Raw genomic sequence first — 16,758 nt, 5'->3', positions numbered from 1 at the left:
GCAATGCCTATGGCATTTTTTTTTACCTCCTCCGTGCTGAGCTCCCACATCCTTTCAACCACTGCTAGAGGCCAGTAGGTTCACCCGAACTACTTTGGCCCACTAAACTCTTGTGGTTTCATCTCAGTAGAGCATTCTCCTTAACCTTTTTGATGCCAACACTCTCCCCTCCCCCATCTCTTTGTTAATTTCCTCATGTTTTATCCCTATCTCCTTGGGGATCTAGGTCAGTCATTCTCTGTGACATAAAAGAACTATGAGAGAGTTATTAAAAATATGGTTATCTATCACTTAGTTATGGAAGAAAAAAATCAAAACACTTTGAGTGAAGAAAGCCACGTGCTTACATTTCACATCTGACATAGAAAAATAAAGTTTGCTTTCTTGGATTTAGAAACAAAAAGGGTATTAGTGAAATTCATCCATTCACTCCCACATCCATCTTTTAGGGAGGGGAATATTATGATAGCCTGATTATTTTTCTGTTTAAAACTAACTTCTTAACTTTGTTATATCCTATTTGAGATCGATATCATATGGGGATAAATTGAGGCACGTCTATATACATATATAAGTATGTACATTATTGTTTTCAGTTGTTTCAGTAGTGCCTGACTCTTTGTGACTCCATTTGGCTTTTTCTTGGCAAAGACCCTGGAGTGATTTGCCATTTCCTTCTCTGGCTCATTTTACAGAAGAGGTAACTGAGAGAAACAGGATTAAGTGACTTACCCAGGGTCACAAAGCTAGTAAGTGTCTGAAGACATATTTGAACTCAGGAAGATGAGTCTTCCTGACTTCAGACTTGGCACTCTACCCACTGTGCCACCTAGCTGCCCTTATGTATGAACGTATGTGTGTGTGTATCTATATGGATCTATATAGATATATGCACATATATATACACATAAACATACATATATGTATATGTATATACATGCACATGTGTGCATGTGTATATGTATGCCTGTGTATATGTGTGTGTATACCTATGTATGTGTGTATAGATGTATGTATATATACATACATACATACATACATGAATATATATATATATCTTTCCGCCATTTTTCTATTACTGGAGTTGTACCAGGGTTGCTTTCATTGAACCTACAGCTGATGAGGCTAAATATTAGTTCTTTTATTCAACAATTAAGAGCCCATGATAAACAGGTTAAAATTTTACAGAAATGATTTTGGAACCAACAAGTCTCTCTTCCCAAAGTAATAGTAAAAGGTTTGTCACTATTGGATTTGTCAAAAGTGAGTGAAAATGATTCATCTCTGGATGAAGCCTATGGAACAGCTAAACTAAAATATAATAAGGGGATCAAAAAGCTTCCATGGGCAATGTCATTATGAATCTAACCTACAATATATCAACAAAGAAGCTTTGAAAAAAATGTCTGTCATGAAGATTTGGGTAAAGAAATGGTGGAAAGGATACCTTTCTGCCATATCATTGCAAGTCACACACACACAAAATAGCCTCTACCTCAAAAAAATAGCTACCTCAAAAGATACAATCAGGTGATTAGCATCAAATACCATCTAACAGACAAATCTCCATACTACAAATACAGACTCCAATGTATTCTTGAAAATTCAAATAAACTACTAGAGCTGGAGAATTATTAATTATATAAGAAGCTCTGCTTCCTACAAACATGCAGACATCAGACATGAACACTGAAGAACAATATTCTTTAATAGGGGTCAACATATTGAATATTTGTAATTTTCAAACTCCATGGATTGAAAAGTTTTCAAAACAGAGAGACTTCACCGAAGAAATTAAAACCATGTGGGAATGAGATAAATGTCATTCCTGTTGTCCTGTTCATTACTGGAATTCTTAGGAAAAGATTTTGTTTTTCTCCAAAGAAAAATCAAGAAGTGATTCATATAGACTACAAAGGGAATGAATTCATATGATGTACAGCAATAGGATCAATATGGCTGTCTTGTTTTTGGAATTTGCATTTCTACCTCATACCTTTGATGTGTTAGAAAGAAGGAGGGCAATAAAGATTTATTAAGCACCTACTATGTGCCAAGCACTGTGCAAAAATTAACTCATTTGATCCTCACAACAACCGTGGGAACTATTATTATCCCCATTTTACAGTTGAGAAAACTGAGGCAAACAGAGGTTAAGGATCTTACTCAGGGTCACACAGCTAGTAAGTGTTTGTGGTCACATTTGAACTCAGGTCTTTCTGACTCTAGGCCCTGCACTCTATCCACTGAATCACCTAGCTCCCTCTATCTAGTTGCCTGTGTTGACAAGATACAGTGTCATTTCGATTATAGAAACAATAAAAAATTTCTGAACTTTCCAACTAAGAGATAATTAGAATTTAAAAGTGTTCATTTTTATTCTTATTTTCTAGGATTAAATGTGATCATGTTCACAGAATTCTCATGAATATTGCATTAGCTAAATCAGGAGTAATTTCATTGGGCATGTGCTGATCTCTCCATTGTATCTTCTTTGAAATGGATAACTGGCTCACACCATAATTTTAAAAATCTATTATAAAGATATCAGTAACGAGGCCTTTATAATTTAAGGGAATTTTTCAATACATTCATTAAATAAATAGTGACAAAGGTAATTATTGATTTTCTCCTCCTGCAAAAGCTCATTTCTGAATAAGGATTGTATTAATAAAGCAAGTTAAAAGAGAAATATAAAGTTTGACACCACAAAAAGAACATGAAGAGCATTGGAATGGACACTACAGTTTCATGCATAGTTGTAATAACCTTTGGCAAAATACACTCATTGAGAAATAACATCATCTGTTCAAAGGCTGCTATCTGAAGTTTTGAAAATGTTTCAATATCTCCTAGTGCACTCAACATCCTGATGTTGTAAGTGTTAAACTTTCAAAGTCACGAATATTTGTGTATGTATGCAGAGAGGTACCAGGTTGCTTTGGGAGGCCAATTCCCATAACTTCAGCTACCAAAGCAATGAGGAAAAGATTAGAAAAGTGGGGAGGCTGGGCAAAACCAGGGTAAGTGTAACAGTAACAACTGAATAAGAAAGGACTCAGAAATGTTGTGTCCAAGGACATGCCGCTTATAAGTATTGGTGTTGTGACAGTGACTTTGCCCAAAGGCAGGGAAATTTGTTCCAGGCCAAGAAATTTAAGAGTTACTTGTCAGCCACTGAATTCTTGTATGGAAGGAGGCCATCAGGGGCAGGGCTTCATGGTGCCGTAGGGGTAGAGCTATGGCCAAGCTGAGCCATGGTAGGATGGTGAGCGTGGAGGCAGGAGCTTCTAATAGAACTGAGGGTTCCTAGGCAAAAGCTGAAGCTGGAGGGACCTAAGTTCTGGTCTGAGCTAGAGGTCAGAAAGGGGCCTGCTATTGGTCTAGTGAGCTGGTCTTCTCAGTGTGGGCTGTGTGGTAGTTTTTTAGGAGCTGCTTTACAATACATTTCACTGCTGGAGAAAGGGAGCAGTCATGGCACCAAAGGTGGGTATGGGCATGCTCCCTTCTTGCCCTCTGCTCCTCACAATCTGCCAATAGAGACAGTGACCTTTACGGCCAGAAGCAAGGTGATAGGAAAAGTTGACACTGCCAGCCTGAGCCTTCCTGGGAAACTGCTAGAACTTTCTCTTCCTCCTCAGCTTTCCATTTTCTTAAGGTTTCCCAAGGCCCACAGTCAAAGGGGCTTGCAGGGAGACCGGTTGAAAATATGAAAATAGAAAGAAATAGAAACACTTCAACCAGAGAAAAGACAATAGGCTCAATAGAACAGTTCTTTAAATGAAGATAGAAAACAAAAACAAAAAGCTTCTAGGCAAAATAATTCATTACTTGGCTTGACCAAGGAGTTTAGCCATAATGGGATCTTAAATGCAAATTCTTCATTGTGTTATGGAAAGGGCTCATTGGGCCTCAGAGGATCTGGGTGGAAATCTTAGTAGTAATTCACTTTACCTCTTCAGAGAAATGATTATTTCTCTCTCATATTAATAGCCAGTTACTAACATTGGGGAGACCCAAGCTTCCCCCCCCCCCTCCCTCCTATTTCCTTGTCCAGTCTCTCAAGGACAGGGCTGCTGGAAGGTAGGATTAACATTCTTCTCTGTTCTGGGGATTTCTATTCCACCCAATTAGATCAAACTTCTAATCTAAGGTGAAACTCCCTTCTTCTCAGGCTTGGGTGGGGAATATAGATCCTTTGAATAGATTACTGGAGTCTGGGGCTGGTCTGTATATAGGGATAATCTCTCTTTAACATGTTGTCACCCCTCATTGTAATATTCATTCTCCCATTAATTGTTAACCAATCAGAGTTGATTGCCACCCTCAGGAACACCTCTCTTCCAAGGGTGTATAAGTCATGAGTACACTGCCATGAGTGTCTTTGGCATTTGAGAGTGCCACAGTCCTCCTTTTATTAAAATGCTGGTGTTATTAATACAATAAAATTATGTCTCTCGAACTTCTTAAATGCCATACTCTCTAGAAGTCAGCTTTTCAGCACAGATTGCATAGGTGGGGAGGGAACTTGAAGCACATTAGGAAACTTCCTCTACCAATGTGGTTACCACCTTCTCCATATTTTAAAATCTTAGAGAGTTGGCTGGAACTCTTGGAATTTAACTGACTTGCCTAGGTTCACATGGTTAATATGTTTCAGAGGCTAACACTGAACCCAAGCCTTCCTAGACTCAAAGCTGGCTCTCTGTACATTATACTGTGCTGCCACTCTAAGTATAAAGAAAAAAAATGATTCTTGATAACTCAATATCAAAGGTAGTTTAAACAAGAAATTATTGAGTGATCTTCTTCTTAGGTGAGAGAGGGCAATTTTCCAAGCTATGGCATCTCTGTCTCCATCCAATCCCCCAAATGAGGGTATATTTCATGTTGTGTGGTCCTTGTTCAGGAGGTAAATATCATAAACACATATATTCTACCTTTGTAAGGGATCTATTAGTAGCATCAAATTGCAGTGGCCCAGGAAGAAGGAAGTTATAAGTTCAATTTCCATCTCTGGAATTTACTATCTATATGACCTTGGGCAAGTCATTCTATGAGCTTAAGTTTCACTCTTTGCAACAGAGAGGTAGTAACACTTGTAGTAACATACAGTTGTTGTGAAACTCAAACAAGGTTGTATTTAAAGCCCTTGGGAAATATTAAAATCCCTTATAAATACCAGTAGCTCAACATACTAGGTTGCAGGCCAGTTTTTGGAGAGTCATCAGTCTGGTTAGAATTTAAGAAACACAGAACCTGAATGTTTACTTTTGAAAGTGCTAGGTTGAGAATAAGGATGATACCCTTAAGAATGAGAAAGTTCGTATTAAGAAGCATTTTTCTGGCACTTAGTTCAGGGCATGGTGTACTATAATTAGCAACACCAAGTACATCTTTATTTCTCCATACAGCTAGCATGCAGCGATTTAAATGGAGTCATGCTACTTACATCTTTCTTTTTCTTTTTTTTTTTTTTTAAATCTTAAGAAAAGGGAGACCACTGGTAAAATTAGCCCACAAGGAAGTACTGTACCATGTCTGCTCCTTAACCTTTACAAGGTTCAATAGAATAAGAACTACAATAGTATACATGCCAGACAACCTGAGGTTCACTAATGACATGTTTCCTCTTTTACTATTCTTAGTTGTTTTCTGTGCAAACACTATTACATTTTTTCTAATTGCTTTCATAATAGCACATGCCGGCAGACTCCAGAAGTGAGCCAATGACAATGATGACAAAATGTGCTACTAGGAAGGCAGGCAGTATTGCTTATTCAAAAAAGAACTGTATGGAGGCTAGGCATCAGGAGACCCAGGGTTCCATTGAAGGCCCTATCAGTGAGAGGCGTGTGACTTTGGACAAGCCCCTGAATATCTCTCAGCCTTGATTTCATTATCTGTAAAATTAAGTTATCCCTAAGTTCACATCTAGCTCTAAAGACAACTCTATGAGGGAGCCATTCTTTAACTGATAAGTGGTCAAAAGAATATTAATAGGCAGTTTTCAGAGGAAGAAAGCCAATCTATCAAGAGCCATATGAAAAAATGCTCTGTCTGTAGTAATTAGAAAAATATAAATTAAAACTCTGAGGTTCTACTTCATACACATTAGGCTGGAAAAAAAAAAGAAAATGACAAATGCTGGAGAGGTTGTGGGAAAACAGGTAGATTAATGCCATTCTGATAGAATTGTAAACCAGTACAGTAATTCTTCAAAGCAAGTTGGAGTTATGCCCCCAAATCTGTGAAGACCCTTTGACCCAGAAATATCACTATTAATTCTATACCTCAAAGAGATCAAAGAAAGAGGACAAGCCTTCATATGTAGAAAAAAATATATAGCACCTTTTTTGTAATTGTAAAGATTTGGAAAATGAAGGTGTTCTCATCAACTGGGGAGTGGTTGAATGAGAAATAACATATAAATGCTATGGAATTCTATTGTGCTGTAAGAAATGGTGAAGAGGATGGTTTCTGAGAAACTTGGGAAGATTTGTATGAACTGATATAGAATGTAGTGAGCAAAATCAGAAGAACAATTTGTATAATTATAATAAAATTGTAAGGACAAATAACTGAAAGACTTAGGAACTCTTATTAGCACAATGACCAACTATAATTCCAGTGGACTTATGATAATACATGCTATAAGCCTTCTGGTAAAGAGGCAATGGACTCAAGGGTACCAATTGAAGCATATCTTAGGGAGGAGGTCTATATATGAGCAAGTCACTTAACCACTCTCCACCTCAGTTTCCTCGTCTGTAAAATGGGCATAACAGCACCCACCTAACAGCATTGTTGTGAGGGTCAAATTAGATTAGATTTGTAAAGTGATTTGCAAAACTTAAAGTGCTATATAAATATTATTATCTTCTAGGAATGCCATCTAAAGGTTTTCGGTAGTGTGTAAAAGGTTGGATTGGATGCCTTGTAAGGCTCCTTCCCATTCTGAATCCTATGATTCTATGAAACACAAAACTAGAAGATGCAGTGTCTAAAAGAAGACTCTATGGTAAGAAGACTCTATCAGTTCCCAAGAAACAAACAGGCCTCCTTAGTTCAGAGGCCATTATTCTGGATTGCTGTTTTTACCATATAATTGAAATGACAAAACCAGATTTTAATATTATTGTTGGAACTTTGACTTTCCCCATCATTTGGCTTGCTGATATTCTTACGCTTCAGAAGATCTTAAACTCAACGTGTCCAACACTAAACTCATTATCTTTTCTCATAAACCCTTGCTACTTCCTACCAGAGGGTAACACCATGCTCCCAGTCCCTTGGGCTCACAACTGAGGTATTATCTTCAACTCCTCACTATCTTTAAATCCTTTCTCTCCCCCCTCTCCCTTTTTCCAATCTGTTGCCAAGGCCTGTTGGTTTCACCTTTGCAAGGTCTATTGAACATACACTCTTCACTCCTCGGACACTGTTATCACTCTGCTACAGCCCTCATCACCTCACACCAGTAGCCTGATGTTGGGTCTGCTGCCTCAAAGCGCTCCTCACTCTAATCTATCCTCTCATTCACCAAAGTGATTTTCTTAAAGTACAGCTCCCGACAATTTCACACGCATCCCCAACTCTACTCAAAAAACTGCAGTCGCTCCCTATCATGATCCAGAATCAAACACAAAATTCTCCCTCTGACATTCAAAGGCCTTCATAACCTAGCTCTCTTCTACCTTTCCAGACTTCTTACCCCTTCCTTCTGGACATGAACTCTTCAGCCTAGTGACACTGGTCTCCTAGCTGTTCCATGAACAAAACACCCCATCTCACAGCACTGGGTGTTTTCTTTGACTATCTCCCATTTCCAGAAATCTCTCCTTCCTCATCTTGACCTCCTGTCTTCCTTAGCTTCCTTCAAGTTCCAATCAAAAATCTCATCTTTTACAAGAAGGCTTTTCCAAGCCCTCAACTCTGGTGACTTCTCTCTTTTAATTTTTTTCCTATTTATCCTGTATATACCTTGTTTGTACATATTTGATTACTTGTCATCTCTCCTTTTAGATTTAGTTCCTTGAGGGCAAAGACTGTCTTCTTTTGTCTCTTTTTGTATCCCTAGTACTTAGCACAGTACCTGGCACATAGTATGTTCTTAATAAATGGTCAGTGACTGATTGGCCTCATTAACCCTGCTATGATAACCAACCACTAAACCACTAAGAATTTGAATTGTTGTAGTTCAGTCATTTCAGTTGTATCTGACTCTTTATGATGCTATTTGGGGTTATCTTGGCAAAGACGCTAGACCGACTTGCCATTTCCTTCTCCAGCAGCTCATTCTATAGATGAGAAAACTGAGGCAAACAGGGTTAAGAGACTTGCCCAGGATCACACAGCTAGTAAGTGTCTGAGGCCAGATTTGAACACATAAAGATAAGTCTTCATCATTCCAGGCCTGGCACTCTATCCATTGTGCCCCCTAGCTGCCCAAAGAAGCCAAAAGACTGGGAAACAAATCAGGCCATATATTTACCCAAAAAGTACACGCTCAGTAGTCCCTTCCTAGTAATGTTCAAAATGAAGGAATTACCTGGAGGGCAAGTGAACATTTGGTCAATACCTTGGACAGTAACCTAAAATATTCTGTTGTCTATTATAGAAATATCACAGTATAACTGAGCTAGAAAATATTTTAGAAATCATCAGATGTCTTCATTTTAGAATCTAAAAGATCACCAAACACCTTCATTTTGAGAATAAAGTGAGGACCCAGAGAAATTAAGTGAATTGTCCAAGGTCACATAGCCAATTGATGCAGAAGGAGAACTAGAATCCAGATCTTCTGATTTGAAATTCACTTCTTTGGGAAATCATGCAAGCGGGAAAAGGACCCACATGTACAAGAATATTTATAGCAGCTCTCTTTGTGGTAGCCAAGAATTGGAAAGCAAAGGGATGCCCATCAATTGGGGAATGGCTGAACAAGCTGTGGTATATGAAGGTGATGGAATACTATTGTGCCATAAGAAATGGGGATGATGCAGACTTCATAACAACCTGGAAAAACCTACACGACATAATGCTGAGTGAGCGGAGCAGAGCCAGGAGAACGTTGTGCACAGCCACAGATATGTGGATTCCGTGAGGACCAACCCTGACATACTGCGCTTCTTTCAGCAACCTAAAGGGGCAAGGACAATTCCAGGGGTCTCATGATGGAGAATGCTATCTTCATTCAGAGAAAGAACTGCGAAGTTTGAATACAGACTGAGGCACACTACATGCTCGCCTTTTCTGCTTCTCTTTTGTTTTTGTTTTTGGGTTTTTTTTTTTGTTTGTTTTGGTTTTTTTTTGGTTCTGTTTCTTCTTTCTCATGATTCATTCCATTGGTCAAAATTCTTCTCCACGACTTGACTAGAGCATAAATTAATTCAATGCGAAGTTATACATGACAGTTATATGAGACTTCATGCCATCTTGGGGAGGGAGGGGGGAGGGAGGGGAGAAAAACTGGAACTCAAAACTATGTAGAACCATGTGTGGTAAACTAAAAATAAATAAAACACCTTAAAAAAAAAAAGAAATTCACTTCTTTGGGCAAATTGTTTACCATCTCTTAACATCAGTTTCCTCATCTATAAAGTGAGGGGAGGTTGGATCAGAGGACCTTGGATGTTCCTTTAAATTCCAGATCTATGACCCTACGTGTACCCCGTTGAGTTATTGTCTAGCAGTCAAGCATCTCATGGGTCTCTCTTTCTACTATACCATGCCATAAGTGATCTCAATCTATAAAAAGAAAAAAATATATTTTATCTGTCAGACTGCATGGTTGTGTACCTGAGCTGCTTGATGGGGGGTCTTGGATTAATGGTATGCTGCTCAATTTGAGTCTGGTTTAGATAAAAATATCTAATCAGATTTGCATTTTTTTTCCAGTTCAAATCCATGATTGGGTGTCAAATTAGAACTTTTCACATTTTGTGGCCATTGGGAGAACTATGTGTTGTCAACAGTATGATTCAGCAGCTGGTTCTAACTATGCCCTTTTCTTCCTCCCTGCTCACTCCCTTTCTTTGGGCCATCTTTGGGCTTGTTAGCACCTCCACCAAAACTCATCAGGGGCAGGAAGTTCATACCAATCAGTTTCTGCTATTTTGGGGAGCTCTGGGGGAAAGAGTCATCTAAAAATGAGTGCTGGGGATTATTCTTGTATTTCATTTATCTGTATTCCCTTTCTCCCTCCACATTTTCACTGACGGTGAACTGGAGGGTGGCTATTTATCATTATTGCCTGGTTCTAATCCTCCCAACCCCCATAGCCTGACATTTTACAGACAGATAAAGAAAACAAATCTGGATGGTAATTTTAGTACCCTGCATGTAGCTTACTAGCTAGGCTTTCACCAAAACAAAACTGCCCTTTGCTTTAAAAAAAAAAAAGTCCTAAAAAAAGAAAAGGAGATAGTAAAAATAAATCAAGATAAACACAGTCATTTTGAATATTCCAGGTGATTTGCTTCAAAAAGAAAAAAAAATCAGCAGATGAGAAATGAAAAGATCATGTGGGAATGATTATCTATTGCTGTTTTTCCCCTTTAAATTCCATTTGCCAACCATCTTTATATCCTGTTTGAGACTGAGAATAGCAACAATGTAATGTTTTCAGATATTTTATGGGTTTATTGTTAACATTGCTAACATGGCTTTTGTGAGTTTTAGAAAAGCTAAAAGAATGTTTTTCACCAAGACCTCATTTGAGATTCATGCCAAGAGAAAAGCTAACAGAGCTCCTCCTTCTCCCTTGAGGCTCCTTCAACACCCTCCCCCCATTCTTGGCTTATGGGCTATTGGTCTAGAAGTACCTATCATCCACATCCAGAAAGGTAGGATGGATCCAGATGATGAAGGGCTTGAAAATCCAAATATAGGATTTTGTATTTAGTCCAAGGTAATAGAGAGCCACCAAGGGTTACTGAAGAAGAGGGGTGATATGATCAGACAATCACTTTAGCAAGATCTATCTGACAGCTTAGTGGAGTGAGGAGAGACTTGTGGCAGAGACCACCAAGCAGGCTGTTGCAATAGTTCAAGTGTAAGGTGATGAAGGTGCATCAGAATGGTGGCAGTATGAGAGGAGAGAAGAAGGCATATTTGAGAGATGTTGCAAGGATAGAAATTACAGGACTTGGCAACTGAATGGGTATGGGGAGGGTGTCAGAGTAAGTGAGGAGTTGAGGGTGACATCGAGATTGTGTAACAAGCTGTCTGAAATGGAAAAGTCATTTAACCTGCATGTCCATTTCCTCATCTGTAAAATGAGAGGGTTGGCCTAGATAATTTCTAAGGTCTCTTCCAGCAATTGTAGAAAATTGGATGATTCTATGACTCTGTGCATCCTTATTGTGGACTTCTAGCCAGCTTCTCTAGAGGGCAAGACTGAATTTTTAAAATGCAGCGTAGAAAGAATAAAGCATATCATTAGCGTATGTACAGTATTTAAGAACCATGTGTTTAAGGGTGTTCAGCTGTTTCCTGATTCAGGAAAAGAAAAAAATTGATATAAATATTGAAACTAACAATGTGTTCATCTAATCACTTGTTTGCAAGTGTCATTCATCAACGCTTCCTATTTAATTTATTATATAAGAGACTCTGAGCAACAGAGAATGAAAGCATCTTCCAAATGTCATTTTCTTCTGAAATGTTTTATTCTATGGCAGGTTGGTTTCTTTTGAGGTAGAATATTGACAGAGCTCCTTTCCCCAGGGACAGTCTCTTATATTGAGGGGTAATAGGATACCTGAGCACAATTTATGCCACAAAAAATAGACCCAAAATCAGTTGGGGGCATCACTCTCTGTTTAAGGGATTCTGAACAGAGAAGCAGCTTAAACCTTAAGGAAAATCACTGTTTAGAAGGGCAGACAGATACAATTCTAGCCCGGTATTCCTTTCTGATGAGAGCAGAGAAGTCTCATGGCCCTTTCGCCTGCTTGCTGCTACACAGGAATCAAAGTTTCCCTTGGAGAAGAATGGGTCTCTCAAAGCTTTTCTGTGAATCTCATTAGAGAATCTCATGTGGACATACAAATTAAAATGGGTAACACAGAGATACACCTTATACATACTAGTGTCCATCTATTAGTTGGAAAAAACATGGTTTTCATGATCACATTCATCTCATTGTTCCTCTGCAGGGACCAGAGGGAAGATGTAGTTGCAGAATAAGTTGTCCTGTGCTCTTGCCCTGCAAAGACATCCCAGCTATACTGTAAGGCAGCTCATTAGCAGACAAAGTAGAGATTCTTCTGGAATTCCAGTACCAGCGGAATTTTAAATAAAGAGAAGTTAGAATTTGAATAAACTAAACTTTCGACCAAGACTTTTTGGAGCCTTTTGGTGTACCAAGCACTCTGATTTACTTAAATATTAATGATTGGTGACCATAGTGAATTGAGCCAAGAGTCCAGGAAATTAATAATTGCCACAGCACTAGCAGCAGGTGGCACTATAGCATTGTTAACAAGCTCTGGAGTAACAAAATCAAGAAATCAATGCATGCCAAGAGTTTGAAGGGATCTCAGAGGCCTTCTAAACCAAACCACACCTGAGCAAGAATTCCATTTACAGCATTCCTGACAAGTGGTCATCCAATCTTTGCTTCGAGAACCCGGTGAGGAGTAATCCACTCCCTCCCAAGCTAGCCCACCCCACCTTTACATAGCTTGAATTGTTGGGCAGTGAGATTAAGCTTCTAGAGCCTTGACATGAGCTTAGAAAGCAATTGAAGGAGCAAGTAAACCATCAATGAATTTAGAGGATCACTGAGGCAATAAGGAGTGTATGAGAAGGCTGCCAAAGAAAAGACCTCCTTTTAGGCAGGGCTGTAATCACACAAACACACACACACACACACACACACACACACACACACGCACGCACGCACACACACATACACACACACACACACACACCACGCTATAATGTAACAAAAGTTATATTATTTATTTCAGGGTACTTTTCCTTCCTCTACCAGCCCATCCCCTACTCAAGATATACTCCTTGCCATCCTAATCAAATGAGATAACATGTGAAATCACTAGGAAGCCAGTAAACACTAAATATATGCTATAATAATTCATAATGATAATGATGATAAGTTAGGAACAAAAACAAATGAGAAGAAAAGAGTACCTAAGATTTAGGATAAATGACTGTTTGGCATTGCCTGTGTTTCTACTTCCTTCCATTAGTTCATATAATTGATTGGACTTGGCAGAAAGGGCTGTTTGAGTCGGTGACAAGATCTAACCACAGTACGATTGTTTCACCCCACAGTCTATCAAAATCAACAACCAAAGGAAAGCCTTCAAATGGATAGCCCCCAAATCCTTGCAACTTTGTGAATGTCAGGTCTTATCACTGGTAAAGAGAACCATGGAAGCAGTGGCAGGGGCCTACCAAGAAACCCCTCCATATCCCTGTAATGTTAATAACTATTAACTCTAGAAATTGGGAATAGTGAATCCATAGATTAAATCTTTGAAAAAGTTGCTCACTAAAACCTGATAGTCCTAGGGCATGAATATCTGGTTTCAACTTGTTCTTAGATTAAAGGTGTATGACACTCAGGTTATGTGCTGACTCTAGATGCTGGGGGATCCTTGAGGACAAAACCACAGTATCCATTTCCCCTTCTTTCCAGCTAGCACAGTTTCTCTGTCCTGATTGTATAACTCCTCTCCCTCTTAGTACAGATGATAGTGAGCCCTGAAACATTTTGGCTGTGAGACTCTTCCAGCAGTTACCAATCATGAATTCACCAAGTTGCACATTCACCAAGTGAATCTAGTGTCAAATAAAGTAAACTCTATCTTGTACAATTTGTCAGCAATAGAAAAAAGTCATAACTCCAGCACAGCTAGGATAAGTCAAATTAGAAGGATCCATAATAACGTCCCAATACATCAATACCTTTCAAGTGGTAACCAGGTAGAATACGAATTTCCATTATTTCACATCCACATGGACATCCCCCCCAAACACCCCCACATACATATATGTGTGTATATATAAATATACATATATGATTTGAATTTCCATTTTATGTATATATGTATGTTACATACATACCTATATAAATTTAAAAACAACTCTGTCACATAGTATTATCAAATGGAACCTTTAAATGATGTTAAATTAAATTTGGTTACATTTTCATTAGCTTTCTCTAAATTCATTTAACTGACTAACTGAAAAATAATTTATTAAGTACTTACTATCAATCATTCCAAAACATTTAAGTGCCTACTGTGTGAAAGCACTGTGTTAAGCATTGGGGATACATACAGAAAAGACAGTCCTCACTTTCAAAGAGCTCATATACTAATAGCAAGAAACAAGATACATGAGGTTTCAGCTGTAAGCCAAATGGAAAGCCTTTGTAATCCTTAGGGTGCCACCTCCTTTAATGTCAATTCCCTTGATAAAAAACATTTTTCTTTCTGATTTTGAACCATTTGACAGTTCTAAGGACTTCGGTGTCATGAACTTTCTTTTCTGTGTCTTCAGTAGCTACGGCTGCTGTAAAGTGGGAGCTACAGCTTTATATGTATATGTGTATAAAGCATAATTTACTAGTATTAGACACTAATGCTTAAACCAGAATAATACTCAATTTTACTCTTCTTTCATTATAATAGCATTCAATTTTTTCATCTCTTTGACGCCAAGGCTGAGCGAATCTCAGCCATTCCAATTTTTTGTTCTTGTAGACAAGCACCAACTTTGTTAATATATTTAAAAGAAACTTAGTATCCATTTTGCAACTTGGCTATCGTGGTTCTCTATGATTTTGAAGTCATTCCCCACCTCTGTCATTTTCCAAAATCTTCCTATGTATTTTCATTCTAGGTGTCCAGACCACTCAAAAAGTGGTCCCTTAATAATGTCCTTTCCAAGTTGACTTTGATTTTCATTTCTCAAGGTGCTGCCTACTTGTTTTATGTTGCCCTTTGGGGAATACGCACATAATACAAGATCTGCAAACACACACACACACACACACACACACACACACACACACACACACACACTACAAAACATGCTTCCCTCCATAAATGAGAGGCTTTTTGAAGCCCACAATAAAAAATGAAATATTGCTTTGAGCAGGTCTTTAATTGAGAAATAACAATGAATAAGTTGCCATTACTTACTAAGCCTCCAAAATTATATTTAATGGCAGGTAAATAGCAGATGGGATGAACCTTTAGGCTTAGACTGGTTGGCAACAAATGGGAACCCTGAACAACTGGTTCAGGAAAGCATGTGGCATCAAGGCAGATATTTATCACTCAGAATCCCTGACCAGAGGTAAAATGATTCTGTTCGCCTATAAAGAAATGACTAATGTCATTTTTCTGCCTTAATTAACTGTCCTTATAAACTGCCACAAACTTAGCTACAGCAATTCATTTTCCACATAAAACTCAGCAAGCAGAAATTATGAAAGTATTATCAGGCTGGGTTTATAAATCTGCAGCCTTAGCATTTTATTTTTGATTTTCAATGAATTACCGTGCCTGTGTTTAGCTTAAACAAGTCATTATGTCTGTTCTGATGTTGTGTAGCTGAATAATCTCAACCTACTTTGCCAAAGCATGCCTGAAATAGCACTACTGTCCTCACAACTACTCCCCAAAAGGAACTGAGAGGGAAAATATGGGGCTCAGAGCCCTGAACACCAGCAGCTGGCATCTTATTATCCACTCAGCATCATTACTGAAATAGGCAACATCTAATTTCTCCAACTGACTATACAAAGAAAAAACTATTCTAAGTCCTTAGATATCATTCCATTTATCAGCAACTATGCACTTCTTTAGTTGCGTGTCCCATCTTACGTATCATACATCTTACATACAGCATCATGCCACCATGTTATGAATAATGCTTTTTATAAAGGGATGGCTAGGCAGAGAAAGACGGAATAACACATCCAGGTTATTATAACCTCCTCATTTTCTCTGCTACTTAAGTCTCCTGAGTGAACTGAATATGCAAAATGAGACGCACATTTCTGGACATGGCCAATGTGGGAATTTGCTTTGCTTGACTATGCATATCTGTTGCTTGTTTTCCTCTGTATGGGGCAAGGAGGTGAGCAGAAGGAAAAAAAAAGTGCCTATTAATTTTTTAAAAAGGGTATAGGTTCCTTGTAGGTAGTATTTTTTTTTATTAAATAAGATTCTTACAGTCTTTCCCTCTAATTACCTCAATGGAAGCAATAACATTTGTTGAGTTAACCTTCTTACTAAGTTTGGGATCTTACCATAACATTTACATACTATCAGATGATGGCATTTTGGAAAGGAGGATTCCAAAACGTCATTCCTTCTGCAAGATGATTTGAACAATGATAAGTTATATTACTGTACATATATATATATATATATATATACATATATATATACATAAAAGAAATAAGTAAATCTAGCTATTTCTCCTCTAGTCCTATCTCAGTTGCCTATAATTAACAATTTAAGTACAAGTTTGGCAAAACCCTAGATATCTAGATATAGGGAATTCAATCTCAACCACTTAGAACACAGTTGAGAATCCTAAAATAAGCACACACACACCCAGCCTTGTAGATGCTACTAAGCTAATGAATTAAAATAACTGTACTTTATTCACAGAAAAGCCCATCAGGCATTCACTCAGGATCTACTTGCTCTTGTTTTTCACAAAATCCTAACTAGCCAAGTTATCAGGTTTCTAAGTCTATAAAAGACT

At 38.2% G+C, this 16,758-nt stretch overlaps 1 protein-coding gene across 8 annotated transcripts in view; it reads right to left on the bottom strand.

The window, feature by feature from the left end:
• The window catches only part of NRXN1 (neurexin 1), a 1,448,730-nt gene that overhangs the window by 245,955 nt on the left and 1,186,017 nt on the right, over positions 1-16,758 (bottom strand). The gene's annotated exons all lie outside the window — the stretch shown is intronic.

The sequence above is a fragment of the Trichosurus vulpecula genome, chromosome 3 (genome assembly GCF_011100635.1).
Source record: "Trichosurus vulpecula isolate mTriVul1 chromosome 3, mTriVul1.pri, whole genome shotgun sequence".
In the NCBI taxonomy this organism is placed as follows: Eukaryota; Metazoa; Chordata; class Mammalia; order Diprotodontia; family Phalangeridae; genus Trichosurus; species Trichosurus vulpecula.
This window is presented reverse-complemented; position numbering and strand designations above follow the sequence as displayed.